Source organism: Centruroides sculpturatus, unplaced genomic scaffold (assembly GCF_000671375.1).
Source record: "Centruroides sculpturatus isolate CEXI.00-Female unplaced genomic scaffold, Cexi_2.0 scaffold1297, whole genome shotgun sequence".
NCBI lineage: Eukaryota > Metazoa > Arthropoda > Arachnida > Scorpiones > Buthidae > Centruroides > Centruroides sculpturatus.
In genome coordinates this window covers 16,967-32,064 of record NW_019385491.1, presented here as the reverse complement: position 1 = coordinate 32,064, position 15,098 = coordinate 16,967, and the positions used below count along the sequence as shown (strand labels likewise).

General features: G+C 25.8%; 1 protein-coding gene across 1 annotated transcript in view; it reads right to left on the bottom strand.

The window, feature by feature from the left end:
- The window catches only part of LOC111639486, a 17,011-nt gene extending 2,237 nt beyond the window's left edge, over positions 1–14,774 (bottom strand). The window contains exon 1 of the mRNA XM_023385377.1: positions 14,467–14,774. The gene's annotated coding sequence lies outside the window, so the exon portion shown is untranslated. The remainder of the gene's footprint in view (positions 1–14,466) is intronic.
- Between the last annotated feature and the right edge of the window lie 324 nt (positions 14,775–15,098).

Genomic DNA, 15,098 nt, shown 5'->3' with positions numbered 1-15,098 from the left:
ATATATATTATTAATTAATTAATTTAAAATTTAAAAAATTATTCTAAAATTTATTAAAATAATAATAATATAAAATAATGTTAAAATGATATAAAAATTTTAAAATTATTTTATATTTTTAAATAGAATTTTATGAAATATGTTATGTAATTTCATTAGAATTTATAGAAATTTAATCTAGAGAAAAGGAACCATTCATTAATTACGTGTATAGTTTTGAGTTGTTTACAATGGTGTATTTTTGGCAAACCTTTTCCACTTTAATTATGTGTACAAGAGTTCGTGGACCCTCTAAATTAAAGAAACGGCTTTAAATACGTCACGTAGCAATAAGCAACCTTAAAAAACAAATTTATACGTCCCTAAATACAAAAAAATGTCCATGTAAATTATAAACAATGCCTCGAAACTCTTCCTTTCCTAGCGTGTAAAATGACGTACAGTACTTTTCGTAATTCTCCTCCCTCCTTTAAATTGTACACGTAATTAATGGGAAGCCCAAAAATTTAATTAAATAATATAGAAATGTTGGCTATATATTAATACTTAAACTATTTACAAATGTAAATAAAGAGAATTTTTCAGTCGAATCTGATGGAAGGTAATTAAGACTTCAATAATAATACTGTTTTTCAAGTAAATTATTTTATTGATATTAACTAATTATTATAAATAATATAACTTTTAATTATTATTATTATTATTAAGAACACAAAACACGTTTCATACAATTTAATATGAGCTAGAAACAAGTTCAAAAATACATTTTAAAAATTATTTCTAAACTATTTTACTAATGTTTATTCAGTATGAATCTGTATTTAAAGATGATCGTTCACTGAAGGACATAATACATGTGTATGTTTTAATTCTACTGTACATCATGCAATTGTCCTATTAGCCTACGTTTTTTGAATTTTAGTAGGAAAAGTTTATTTTATTCACAAAAAAAAAGAACTTTATAGATTATTCAGTTTAAATACACTGTGATGGAAAAATTTCATTATTTCTTGATNATACTTAAACTATTTACAAATGTAAATAAAGAGAATTTTTCAGTCGAATCTGATGGAAGGTAATTAAGACTTCAATAATAATACTGTTTTTCAAGTAAATTATTTTATTGATATTAACTAATTATTATAAATAATATAACTTTTAATTATTATTATTATTTTTTCTTAAGTTATAAGAATATATCCTTTGGATAAGTTTAATAAATCGAACTTAAATGTTTTGTATGGTATTCACTCGATTTTATAACATTAATAGCTATTATTTCTGTTATCATTAGTTATAAATCTTATAGCTAATTTTACCATTGGCATCGGTTACATTTTGGCACTTCACCAGCTTAATTTTTTCTGCAGAACGGAATATTTGATAATATTTAATCAGCGAGAGATTTTGATTCTTTTTAGTAATTAGCCATATCCCATTTTAATCCTATTTTTTTTTAATTCTCACCAAATAGTATGCTTTTAATAGGACATACAAAATGGGATAATTTAAATTTCAATGAATATAGCACCTTGAATTTTATATTACCCTACGCGTAATAAATGCATAATGCATATATTATATATATATGAATCATATATTCCTCTTTTATATTGTTATTCTTATTTAATTGCTGTATATTTAAACATTAATAATAAACAGTTCATTTTAAGCACTTTTAAAGGTCAAGTTATTGGCGAAATTAACTTTATACGAAATAAAAAAAAAATTTGAGATGGAATTAATTATTAAATATCCATAAAACATTTATCATTCGATGACAGTTGTATAAGTATTTTATATTTTAAGTTAGCTACTTACTGGAGACTTTTAAAGAATAATGGAGACGTGGTTATAATTAGTATCCATTTTATATCTAATAATAACGTGTAAGCACTACTTTCCTATTTTAAAATTTATTTTTAAATGTTATAAACAAGTTTTCTTTTCTGATAAACGACTTATAAATTTATATAAATAATATAAACGAGTATGAAATGAATTAGTGTTCTATCTGATAATCACTTATTTAATATATGCTTTTATTAATATAAAGAATATGCGTTACTAAAATAAGACTGTATGATATATTTCTAAAGTTAATTTTTCAGTAAATCGTCACACTCTTGATAAAAATATTAGAGATTTAATTTGAAATTCTTAACCTTTCCTTCAAATTATGATGCTATAAAACTGTGGTGAACAAACTTTTGGAGGGGCCAATTTGCGCATAAATCTTAACTAGGTGAACCATTAATATTTTATGTATTCAATATATACAGAAAATAGACCTATTTCTATCCTTTATAAGTTAAATATGTTTTAATTATGTACAATAATTTCGCTAATTCTCACTTTCCTAGTTCAAGTAAAAAGGAATTATTTTTAGTGAAAACTAAATATTTTTACATATAATATACTCTTCACCCAGTAGTTCACAACCTTTTTGTCATAGCCTACTTCGAAGGATCACTCAGCACTCTTCATTTGGAAAGTAACATTTTTATTGAATGGTTAGCAAGGATTGGATTGTAAACTAGAAAATGAAAAATTGAAACAGAAGATAATGGAACTGAAACATTTATTTCAAGTCAATAAATATTGTTTTCTTTGTTAATAAAAATTCTTTTAGTTAAAACAATAATAACTTGGAAAACTTATTTAAAAAAAAAATGTTTTTTTGCCTTGTTTCAAAGCTAAGAAATGAATTTTCGAATCTGCACTAATCCAAAAACTTTCTCGATTTTTCCTAAATCATGCTTGTGCTGAATAAATCCGCAGATTCACAATATATTAATACCAGATCCACATTAGCAGAGACTTTTTACGCATAGATAAAATAGGAAAATTATGGCATTTTAAAAAATTATATTTAAAAGAAAAAACCATTTTTTTTGCACACTTTGAAGATGTGCTCATAGCAAATATTCAGTATAAAAAGAGAAAAATTGCTATAACTAAAGGAGATTTTTATCTTATGTGTAATTAAAGTATGTACTGTACGAAATGTAAGATGTTTCTCGAGGTATTTATGCATCAAAAAATGAAAAAAAAAATATTTCATTCATCTTAACACAATTCTTATTTCGTAGTTAATCATTTACAAGAGAAACAATGCAATTTATAATTATTAATATTAGGATTTATATGTTTTGCACGTTATTTATCTTAATGTTGTTGATATAATTCTGAGAATGTTTCTGTGTATACCTGCTTCAAATTGAACAGATGAACGTTTTTTCATGTTTAAAATTAATAAAAAGCTACCTACGCTCTAATATGATCGAAAATTGTCTCAACGTATTAGCCATTTTTTAAATGTTAATAGAATTTTTTGCAGATTGTCAGTATGCTCGTTTATATTGTATATATTGTATGTTGTATATTATAATATTCATTAAATGAAATTAGATAATTTTTGGGCCGAAATTTGAAAAAAAATTGTGGAGCTATAAATTCCCACTGTCACCAATCTGACTCTACTTCTTTAATCTTGAGGACGGTGTTAGATAGATGAAAATCGAGACCAGGTATGGGAAGCTTAGGAACAAGAGGCCCGATTAACTATGTATGAACTTCCTGTCTATACATATCCGTAACAGAACAACCCTAAAATTCCAGCGGTTGTTTCGAAAGTCTATATTCTACCCATCTCACCCAGCGTTGGCAGACTGACATCATAACCACCCTAGTCATCTGGCATCCAAAATGGCGGCTTAACCTATCTTCATTTTAAATTATGTATTATTTTTATGTTTAATTCTTATACTATTAAACTCGTAGAATTGGTATGCGTGATACCTTGTGGCACCAGTCTTACAACGAACCCAAGTGACGAATCTGTATTCGTTGCCTTTCAATTTCAGAAATCGCTCGATGATTATGTAGGCAAACTGGTAACAACCGTCTTTGAAGCGTCCTTCATAGACGGGTCCGATGCCAGGCAACTTGCTTCGGACCCACCGGACAGCCGAGGAATGCCTTTCTCTTTTTTTGTGTTTTTAATGGCCACCGGATATGGAAACCTTGGTGACAGGATGCCCCGATTAACTATATATAAACTTCCAATTCAAATCGGAAATCACGTTACTTTAATTCAAAAATTTTCCCCAGAACGGAGGCAAATAGATGATCGGCATGACTTAGTTGTTATCAGGAAAAGTATGATGTACAGGGGCAAGACGGTAGTAATTCGAGATCGAGCGCATATATTTTAAATTAAATAAATTAAAAATATGATTATTAAAATTTGCAGCCCGACATTATGACGATATCACAATAAAATAATTGCTCGTTTAATGTTAAAAATTATCCATATTTTTATATCCTATTCCATTCTATCCTGTATTATTCTAGTTATATAAATACGAGATACGTTAAATTGATTATAAATAAAAACATTTAGTAAAAATTCATATACAGATGTTAGTAGTTTAAATTTAATATAAGGAAAAGGTGGTAAAATTTTATTTACCTAGGAGCAGAAAAATGATAAAAACGCCTCTGCATATTAGCCATACTTACTTTAAATGGATCCACCACTCATTCTAGTAAATGTGGTAAATTCTAGTTTCATTTCGTTATATAAATTTCCTTTTCCCAGCTATATTTTCCTTCTTATTGGATTTTCAATTAGGATTTCTGTGATATGTCATTTACAATTAATTTTTACAAAATGAAAACAAATTTTTACATTTTACCATGCTAATTATTACGATTTCCTTATAGCTAGCAGTTCCTGTAAACAATATTTTTGTTTCTCTTAATGATTACAACTGATCAAAATATAATTTGTTTTCGCTAATAGTCATAATAATAAACCTAACACGATACTGTATTTTGGAATGAAGTACTAAATAGTAAATAAAAATCATAATTTTTAAAAAAAAGTNCAAATAACAATTTATCACAAACCTTTTCATTTCAGACAAGTATAAATTATTGTTCATTCAACTCAGTCATTTTTATTAGCAACATCAACCCACGAAAACTTCTAAACAGCTACTCGGTTTATTAGCCAAACTCTCATAAAAAACGAAACCATTTAGCAATATTAATTTTAGAGCACGTTCAAAGCATATACGAATTTTCTTGATAAAGCATGTTATAATTTTGAAAGTCACAAAATTTTTATCATTTAGCTTTTACTACCCTTACTGTTCTATGACACTATTAATTATGGCACTATTACATTACATTCAGGACGATTCAAGAGTTCATTAACCATTCCAAAGACAAATTCCTGTCTTCTTAAAATACTTTATTATTTATCAATAATACAAAAAAATTGTTCGAAGTGAGACCGTTCTTTTCCAATACAATGAGAGCGATTACAAGTTAGTTAACAGAGCCAATGCCTCGGTTAACCAACTTTTCGACAACTCTATACAGATTGCATCAATGAAACAAAACATTCTGTTAAAAATTACTGTTTTTGTGAATCTACTTGATAACGGAATTGGTTGAATGCTGAATGAAATTGAAGATTTACTGTATTCATTGTAATCGATTCTACTAAAGTACGAGTATATACAGATAAATGAAATTTAGTTTAGGATCTACAAACTCATCTCAATGCAACTTCATAAATCTATCCTATTAAATGTAACTGATATCTATAATAAAATTTTGATAATGATTATAAATATCTTTTGTTTCAACTAGGAAAATTACGATACGTCTAGTTCCATTCGAATTTAATTTGTTTCATTATGNAACCAACTTTTCGACAACTCTATACAGATTGCATCAATGAAACAAAACATTCTGTTAAAAATTACTGTTTTTGTGAATCTACTTGATAACGGAATTGGTTGAATGCTGAATGAAATTGAAGATTTACTGTATTCATTGTAATCGATTCTACTAAAGTACGAGTATATACAGATAAATGAAATTTAGTTTAGGATCTACAAACTCATCTCAATGCAACTTCATAAATCTATCCTATTAAATGTAACTGATATCTATAATAAAATTTTGATAATGATTATAAATATCTTTTTTAACAGTTATGATCATGTCTATAAGTTTAATAATCTTATTCTAAAAGTAAATAGTAAGACCAGACCAGAAACAAGGATCGTTTAGCCTGGGCAAAGAGATTGTAAAATTTAATCTTTTAATCTAAAAACATGATGTGAAAATGTTTGAAAAAGTTCATATGTAGTTACAAATGAACTTTTCCAAACATCGAGACAATCGTGTCTCTTAAATTCCGATTAAGATAAAAGATTAAAATTAATATAAATATATATTGGCACTCTAAAAGATTTAGGTTCGAGTTCAGGTCCTCCACTGTGATAAAAATCTCAGAGAATGATACGAATAGTTTAGACTCCGTTTCTCGCTGTTTTCTTCCTCATTACGGATTCGATCAAAATCGTGGTGGACTTACACAAAAGCAACCCTCTTAGTCAGCAACCCTCAGGGTCGCATAAAAATGTGAATATAAAGCGAGGGTCACAGATGACCCTCGCTTTAAGTCCTAATATAATTGCTAACTACTAATTTTCGTTCTATATCTATACCCAGATAATGCCTCTAAAAAATTAGGCTGGACTCTCAAAATTGCCTTAAAATGATCTTTCTTTTAATGCGTGCAAAGCAGAACCAAATCATTTAATATGGGAAATAAAATAATTAATTTTAAATAATCTTCAGCAGTGTTAGAAATGTATTGAAACTGAACGAGCAATTATTTATTGTGACATCGTCTAAATGCTGGGCTTCAATTTTTAATCATATTTTTAATTTATTTAATTTAAAATATATGCTCGTCATTTAAAATTAGTAGTATCTTGCCCCTGTAAGTCATACTTTTCCTAACAACAACAGAGTCATGCCGGTCATCTATGTTACTCCGTTCTGTGAAAAATTTTTGAATTGAAATTACACTTTGAATTTATTTAATTTAAAATATATGCTCGCCATTTAAAATTAGTAGTATCTTGCCCCTGTAAATCATACTTTTCCTAACAACAACAGAGTCATGCCGGTCATCTATGCTACTCCNAACTCCTTTAAAATAATTTATTTAATTTTTTAAATTAATTTATAAGTGCATTTTTATATGATAATTTTAACTTATTTTAGCATGCAGCGATAAACTTATTCCATGACTGATAAAGTAATTTAATATGCATTTGGAATAGGTTAATCTTAACAATATCAATAAACTAAATAGATAAACATGACTCGTTAGATGAATAATTAATTTATCATATTTCAGAGAACATTGCATGATAATATTTATTCAAATTACATTGTCAATCAAATACTGATACTGTATTAAAAATATTATTGCTTTTCTATTAATTTTTTTTTATTTAATATGTTTTAACCTTTAAACATTGGTATTTTATTAATCTTGTATAGCTTAGTATTTTGTATTGTAAAAGAAAGTATCATATTATAAAATATAGGGTAAGCAAGGGCTAACTGGATCAAGGGGTAAAATGGATCACTCTAAGCTTTTAACGTCATATTTTAAAGTTTTCATTTTTGTGTTTTGTTCTTTCTGTGTTTGTCTTGTGTCTACTTCAAGAAACCTCATTGGTGCCACTGCTCCCTAAATTTTTCTAGAAATGAAGGAAGAATTCGAAGAAATTCGCTTCAGTTTCTTGCTTAGCATCTGTGGAGATGCTAGGCAAAGCATAATCCACAATGGTATCCAATCAGATAGTCAGTTGGAATAACTAAACAGGATCGGGTCTTTGCTTCCCAGAAGGCTAAATGGCCCCAAGATTTCCAAAATTTTATTATTTTGGAAATATCAAAGTAAAATTCTTTGGGGGCAGGTCCGGAGGAACTGGAACCTTAGAACAACTTAGTTACACAATTATGGTAAGAAATAGAGCTCTTATTTTCATTTTAGCTTCTTCTGCTTTGTAAGCTCTAGAAGGGAGATGGGTCTTTTTCCATAACCATTATGTAAAAAATGTTCTTGAATATTTCTATTTTAAACTATTTTAATGTAGTGAGTTTGTTTTGATGTGTTCGTGTTTAATTAGTCCGATTATCATAATTGAAAAGCATGTGGTCAATTTCACGCCATACGTATATTGTGTATTATCCATTTCATCCTTACAATTGGGTGAAATGGATCGTTTGCAAATATATTTTGAAATGTCAATATCATCACTCCAAATGGACTTGGGTATTTGAGAATTATATTCTTTCAATCAGTGGGGTTAATTTAATTTTTTCTGTTATAGTTTTTTTTACAATAAATGATTTTGCTAAAACTGTTCCAATTCATCACTACATACCTTAATAAACTAACAAAAATTTTATATGTTTTAACAGAAAATAATTAATATTTTCTATATGTTATATATATATATATAAACCTACGTTATATTAATTATTAAATATAACTATATGGAATAGGACTATACATTTATAATATATAATTAGTAATTTAATAATTAAAATACCCAAAAAGAAAATCACTGATCGCAAAATAAATATAAACAAAAACGTCAATATTTATTTTGTGATAAGACGTACTAAATAAATATATATAATTAATTACGTTTAATTTATATATAACTGATAAAATTAATTAGTTAATCAATTTTTATTTTATTACATTTATTGAAGTTCAATAAATAAATTATTATTGATATTTCTGAGAAATAGAACAATGTATAGAATAACAATGAAAATTTAGACATAAATCTACATATATAATTAAATATAAAATTATATTAGCATATAGACTATTTNTATAAATTCTATCAATTTTATTAAATTAATATAATTATAAATTGCATTTACAAGAAATATAAGATTATAGAATTTAATATTTATGTATTTATAATTTATTGGGGTTTTTTTTGCAAATTTGCATATAACTTTAATTAGGCTACAATTTGAAAAACTGTATATAGACTTATAAATTCCCACTGTCGTTCGTTTGTCTGTCTATCCTTCCTTAATCTCGAAAACGGTGTTAGATAGATGAAAGTCGAAACCAGATATGGAAATATTAGGGGTAAGGGTGACTCGATTAGCTCTATTCGAACTTTCGGTTTAGACCGAAAGTCACGTAATTTCAATTCAAAAATTTTTCCCAGAACGGAGTAATATAGATGACCGGCATAACTCTGTTGTTATTAGGTAAAGTATGATTTACAGGGGCAAGACACTACTAATTTGAGATGGTGAGCATATATTTTAAATGAAATAAATTAATTTTATTTAATTTGTTTTAATAAATTTGTATTTAATAATTGTTTTGTTTTTCTTTTTGTGGATAACAGCCAGCTCGATTAGGTTCATTATAAAATAATTCGAAAAAACCTGTCTTTCGATCATAAGAAAGTGTTTTGATTTTATTAAAGTATTGTTTTAAATAGTAGATTTAGATTCCTTGATATATACAGAAGTATATATAGGAATATACAGAGGTTATAGCTGAATATACACTTCTTTTTTTCTTTAACATTGAATATATATATATCACAATATGTAAATAATGGAAATATCTGTCTGCTGCCAAAATACAATAACATTATTTTCGCATGTTTTACTTAGAGTTTAATTAGAACTTCCGTGTTATCATTCAGGTTCCTATAGAAACTTTGTTTATCTATAACAAGAAATAATTATCAACATTCCGTCAGTATCATTACCATTAACGCCATTTTTTTATAAAATTAGATTCGAAAATTCTTTTTTGATATAATTTTTAAAATATTAGGCATTAAATATAATGAATGATAAAAACAATACAAGAAAACTAATCTGATATCAAATGAATCATTTTTTATATAATTTTTGTCGAATTATGAATGTTAAGTGCTATAAAAAATACATAGTGTGAAAATATAACGTTGTTAGGATATATACCATATTCATAAATATAAAATTATTTACAGAATTTTTAAAATAATTTAAGTTTTTTTCATAAATATAAAGAATTGTAAATTTTAATAAATTCTAGTACGAGTTTTGTTGCTATGTCGAAAGATCACGCACTATTGCAAAATTTATTCTGCATTATTTACTTTAAGAAAAACCGATATATTTAATTATAAATTCCTTTATTTACTTTAATTACTCGTGGCATTCGGATAGAATTCTTTTGTATATATATATATATATATTGTTTACAAGATAATTGTAACTTATAAGCTTACAAGTTAAATACAAATTTTAAATCGATAGTTTCGTTTATGTAATAATTTCGAAGTTATGAATTACTAATTAAATAATTTGCATAATTTTAAATTCTTTATATTCTATTAAATAATCTATTAAATAAAAGGTTGATAAATTTTAGTAAATAATGCTAAAAATTTTATGATTTTATGAATTTTTTTATTCTTCTTTCATTCAATAATTCTCAAAAAACAAACTTAAATTATATTTATGTTATTTTTACTAATTATATATTGTATATAAATACGCCTATTTGACACAAAATAATTTTATTTTTAATGTTTTATATACAATTATTAAAAGTTTAATTTGATGACTATTTGAAAAAATAATATACCTATAAGATTAGATGAAAGTCAAGATAGGATATGGAAAGCTTAGGGGCATATGGCCCAGATTAACTATATCCAAACTTCCGGTCTGGACCAGAAATCACGTGATTTTAATTAAAAAATTTCCCCAGAAAGGAGTTACATAGATGACCTGCATGACTCAGTTGTTATGAGGAAAAGTATGATTTACAGGGGCAAGACATAACTAATTTGAGATCGAGAGCATATATTTTAAATTAAATAAACTTTCAGATAAGTAATGGTATAAAAATATAATCAAGAATTCTATAATCATAATTATGCTTTACAAATAAATTAGGTTATCGATGTAGTAGGAAACAGTTTAATGCAGGTAGAAAAGTACACCAAATGACAAATAATCACGCTAAATATTAATTATTCAAAATATTTAAATACAAATAACAAATATATCCTAATTTTCGGAAATTTTATCGTAAACGATAATAAAATATTTAAATATAAACCTTTTTTCACTGAAAAGAAATGATCAATTAGAATATATATTTTTTGATTCGAATGGCCATTTTAATTTTTAAAAACTAATAAATATAATTCACGGAACTAAACGAGTGATTCCGAATTATATACAAGGAGAAACGCAATTCTTTTTTAAAGTTTAAATTATCGTTGAACTGAATTTTCAGAAATAAATCAATAAAACACAATTTATATTATAATAGGGAATAAATTATGTCTTATGGGCATAACAAAGAAACATGTAAAACTTTTCAAATTTTTAGAATAATTATTCAATTCTAAATATTATCATTTCTTCATTTTATTCAATTTTATGTGGAATAGATATAGAGTAATACTCTATTATCTGTCAGGAATCGGGAGCGTGATAAGAATAGACGGATAATAGAATTCCTCCTACCAGCACATAAAATTTATTTACAAGCCACAATTAATACACAATCTTATACGTACAGTACAGTATAGTCGACCAAGTTTATTTACTGTACAGTGCTGAAATAGAGGGTTGGATACAGTAAAATTCATTAAAATAAAGTGCAATATGTGCCGTACATCATTATATCAATAGCCAAAAGTTTAAAAAAAAATTATAGTAACTCTGACTTCTCAAACTGAATTTAATACTATGACGGTTAAAAAGTTTCGGATAATCGAGTTTTTACCGTATATTAAGATTTATACTCGAACTTTAATTAATTAAAATTAATATTATATTTTTGTATTAATAAATATGAATAATAAATATATTATATTTTAAAAAATATGTAAATAACTAATTCTATACCTTGTTTAATACATTAAAAATAAATTGAATTTCAATCGTGCTAGGAAACAAAATAGAATAAACATATGATAAAAATACAATAAATACTGACATAGTAGTTAAATAAAGAAATTTATTTCGTTTTAAATACAAAAAAAAATAATTTTATCACAGATAGTAGCGTGATAAAATAGCATTATTAAAACTTTTATCCCGTTATGAAAGTCTGATATTTCCGTCATATTCTTTATATTCGTTCGCACTTACTATAAAATTTCCCTTTGTAATAGCTTTAATTTGTCGCGTTTAACTTTTCAATTAGAAATTGTGGATGAACTTAACAATAGAATTTTTTTTTATGTATTTAATTAATTTAGTTAGAGGATTAAATTGATATATAATTAGACATACTTGTCAATATTACATCAACTCCCTTCCAGTTTTGATAAGTTACAATGGAGGATCAAACATCTCTATTGGAATATTTCCTTCTCAGAAAAATATTCAATGGTTTTTATTGGAAAAATGCCAATAGTAGATAGAAACAGTACTTTTTTTTTTAGTCACGTTTGGCCTACCACTATTCACCTGGCAGATGTCGAGTAAAGTGAAGGTGAAGCCCACTTCATCTCATTCGTGACGTAATACATGATCTAAGGAATATACTTTTTGATCATGTACTCAATCCTATCTTCTCATTGATTAAGAGATGCTAAATTTAATATTATTCTGGTAAAATTACGAATGATACAGAAAGAATTGTAAAGTTTAGATATATAAAACAAGAATTACGTTACACAGAAATGTCTAAAGTAATTTAAAGTATAAAGATTAATTTATTAAGTCCGTAATGGATGTGATTTTAATAATTCTTCGTATATATACTAATACATTAAAGATAATTTATGTTAGAATAATATGGAGTTAAAGATATATGCGTACATATTTTTTAAAGCTTAAAAATTATTTTTGTCTATCGCGTGATATTTTAACTTCATCAATATTGAACTTGATAAACCCTGTACAAGCGTTACAATAGATTCAATTTTAAATAGAAAAAATTCAAATTTTAATTCTACTTAATTCTGTCTTTTCATTATTCTCCAAAATGTTTTATTTGCACGCAATCTCTTTGCATTTATTAAATTCATTAAATACTTGTCGCTGTTTTGTATATATTATCAATTACAGTACACCATCATTAAATACTCTGTTTTATTGTTAGAAATTTAATTTTTTTTTGTAAATAATCTGAATGCCTGAAATTATTTAGAGGAAACATTAACATATTCTATTATAACTAGCGTGTTTTTAAAATAAATAACAATAAATATTTATTTTATTTTAATATTCTTATTTTATGCACACGAGTTTTTAAAACATTAAATTTCGGAATTATAAGAATATTTTTTAAGTATATATTACTAAAATTTTATATATTTTAATCTTACTAGATGAATACATATACACGCAAAATTCTCCAAAGTATATATTTTAATCAATCTATAAATATATTTAGAATAATCTGCAGCAGTGAATTCACATTAATGATAAAGCTAACAGAAAAAACAGGAAGATATATTCCTTACACGCAAGTAGGCTCAAAACAGGTTGTATTACATTGATTGAACATAGAAAATCTCTTGAGATTTTCACCAGTTAATCTCCATTTATTCCAATGGTGTTTAATGCTCTTAAATTCATCTTAATTCCAATATAAGGCCTATTAACTATACTATAAAAATTCGACTTTTTTTCTAATCAGTAAAATTGCCACGATTAAAACGAATCGTGATACAATTCCGTTTAAATCTTATGTATTTATTATTTATAATTTCGTGCAAATCCTTATGATATAAATAAATTATCAATTCATTACTTTAAAATATTTCTGACGTTTAAAAAAATGTCAGAGCTTAGCTTAAAAAAAGAAGATCAAAATCTGAAATTTTCAATATAAATAACATAAAAATGCACTTTTGTTTAACTTTGCATTTTGTATTCATTTACGTTGTATGTTGATTACTATTATTATTATTTTTTTTTTATTAATGTTCAGTTATATAATTCGTGTAATAAATCATATATTTTTTAAAAAGTAAATTCTATTGAACCATGTATGTGAAATTCCTTTAAAAATAAAGTGAAAAGACGTGTTTATGAACTTAATTCCGCATTTTGTTCGCATGCAATCTGTTTCCGATTTTTTACTTGTCAGCAAAAACGAAAAAAAAAATTTTATATATGATTAATCAAACGTACGCTAATGTCGAGTACCTCCAACCAATTCAACATCAATAGATTTACATATCAATACCTTATAAACATCTAAAAAAAAAAAACTTTTCCACGTCAAAAAAGATATAGAATTATACATTTTACAAAATCCTCCCGAGTAACTGCTAACAAAGAACTCAATATATAGAGTAAATAGGTAACTTTTTTTATGGATTTAATTATAATTGGACGAGACTTAATGAACTTGTTAACTTATTAAAATTAGTTACGCTAATAATAAATATTTTAAAATATGAGTATAAACTATTAATCGCTACATTTAAACGGTTTTTTACTTCATAAATATCTAACAGCAGCGACTAACTACACGTGAAAATTTAAGCGGAACTTAACAAAGCGCTTAAGAAGTTAATAAATTTTATTTGAATTCATTAATTTAATTTTTAAGATGTAAATTAAATCAATTACCTTTCCGTAGGATAGTTGTCAGTAGACATATTTCCTGAACCAGTCTAGTTTGTCCATATAAGCATTCCCTTTGGTTACCGTGGTGATAGCGTATGGGTGGGGCATGTGCAACTGCGACTCTTTGCTTATTGTATAGGCTGTACTGTACTGATAGAATAACTTTCCGTTACTTGAAGAAGTTATACATCATATATTTTATTGCCTGTAATTAATTTACATTGATTTTTCGAAGATTTAGAATCTATTTCTACTGTATCTAAATGCAATTTAGAATATAGTTTAGTACGTATGAATATCTTAACAGTGTCTGTCAGTATATTAAAAATCATATCTCGAAGATTGTTATGGAAATTTATGTGGTTATTGCCACTTATCTTCGATCGTACTTTGTAATTAAGAACAGTCTATTTTCCTGTCCTAAACAGTTGTTGAGTCTCATGAATCGGATAGATGTATAACTTGTTATTATATTCGAAAGTTTGTTTTAATTTGATTTTCGTACGTTTTTATTTTATAATAAATAATTAATGCTATACAAATGATAAATTTAAACACTACACTATCTAAAATAAGTGTTAATTAATAGGTCTATCGGATTTTATTGAGCTGCAATTTGAAAAAAAAAATGTAGA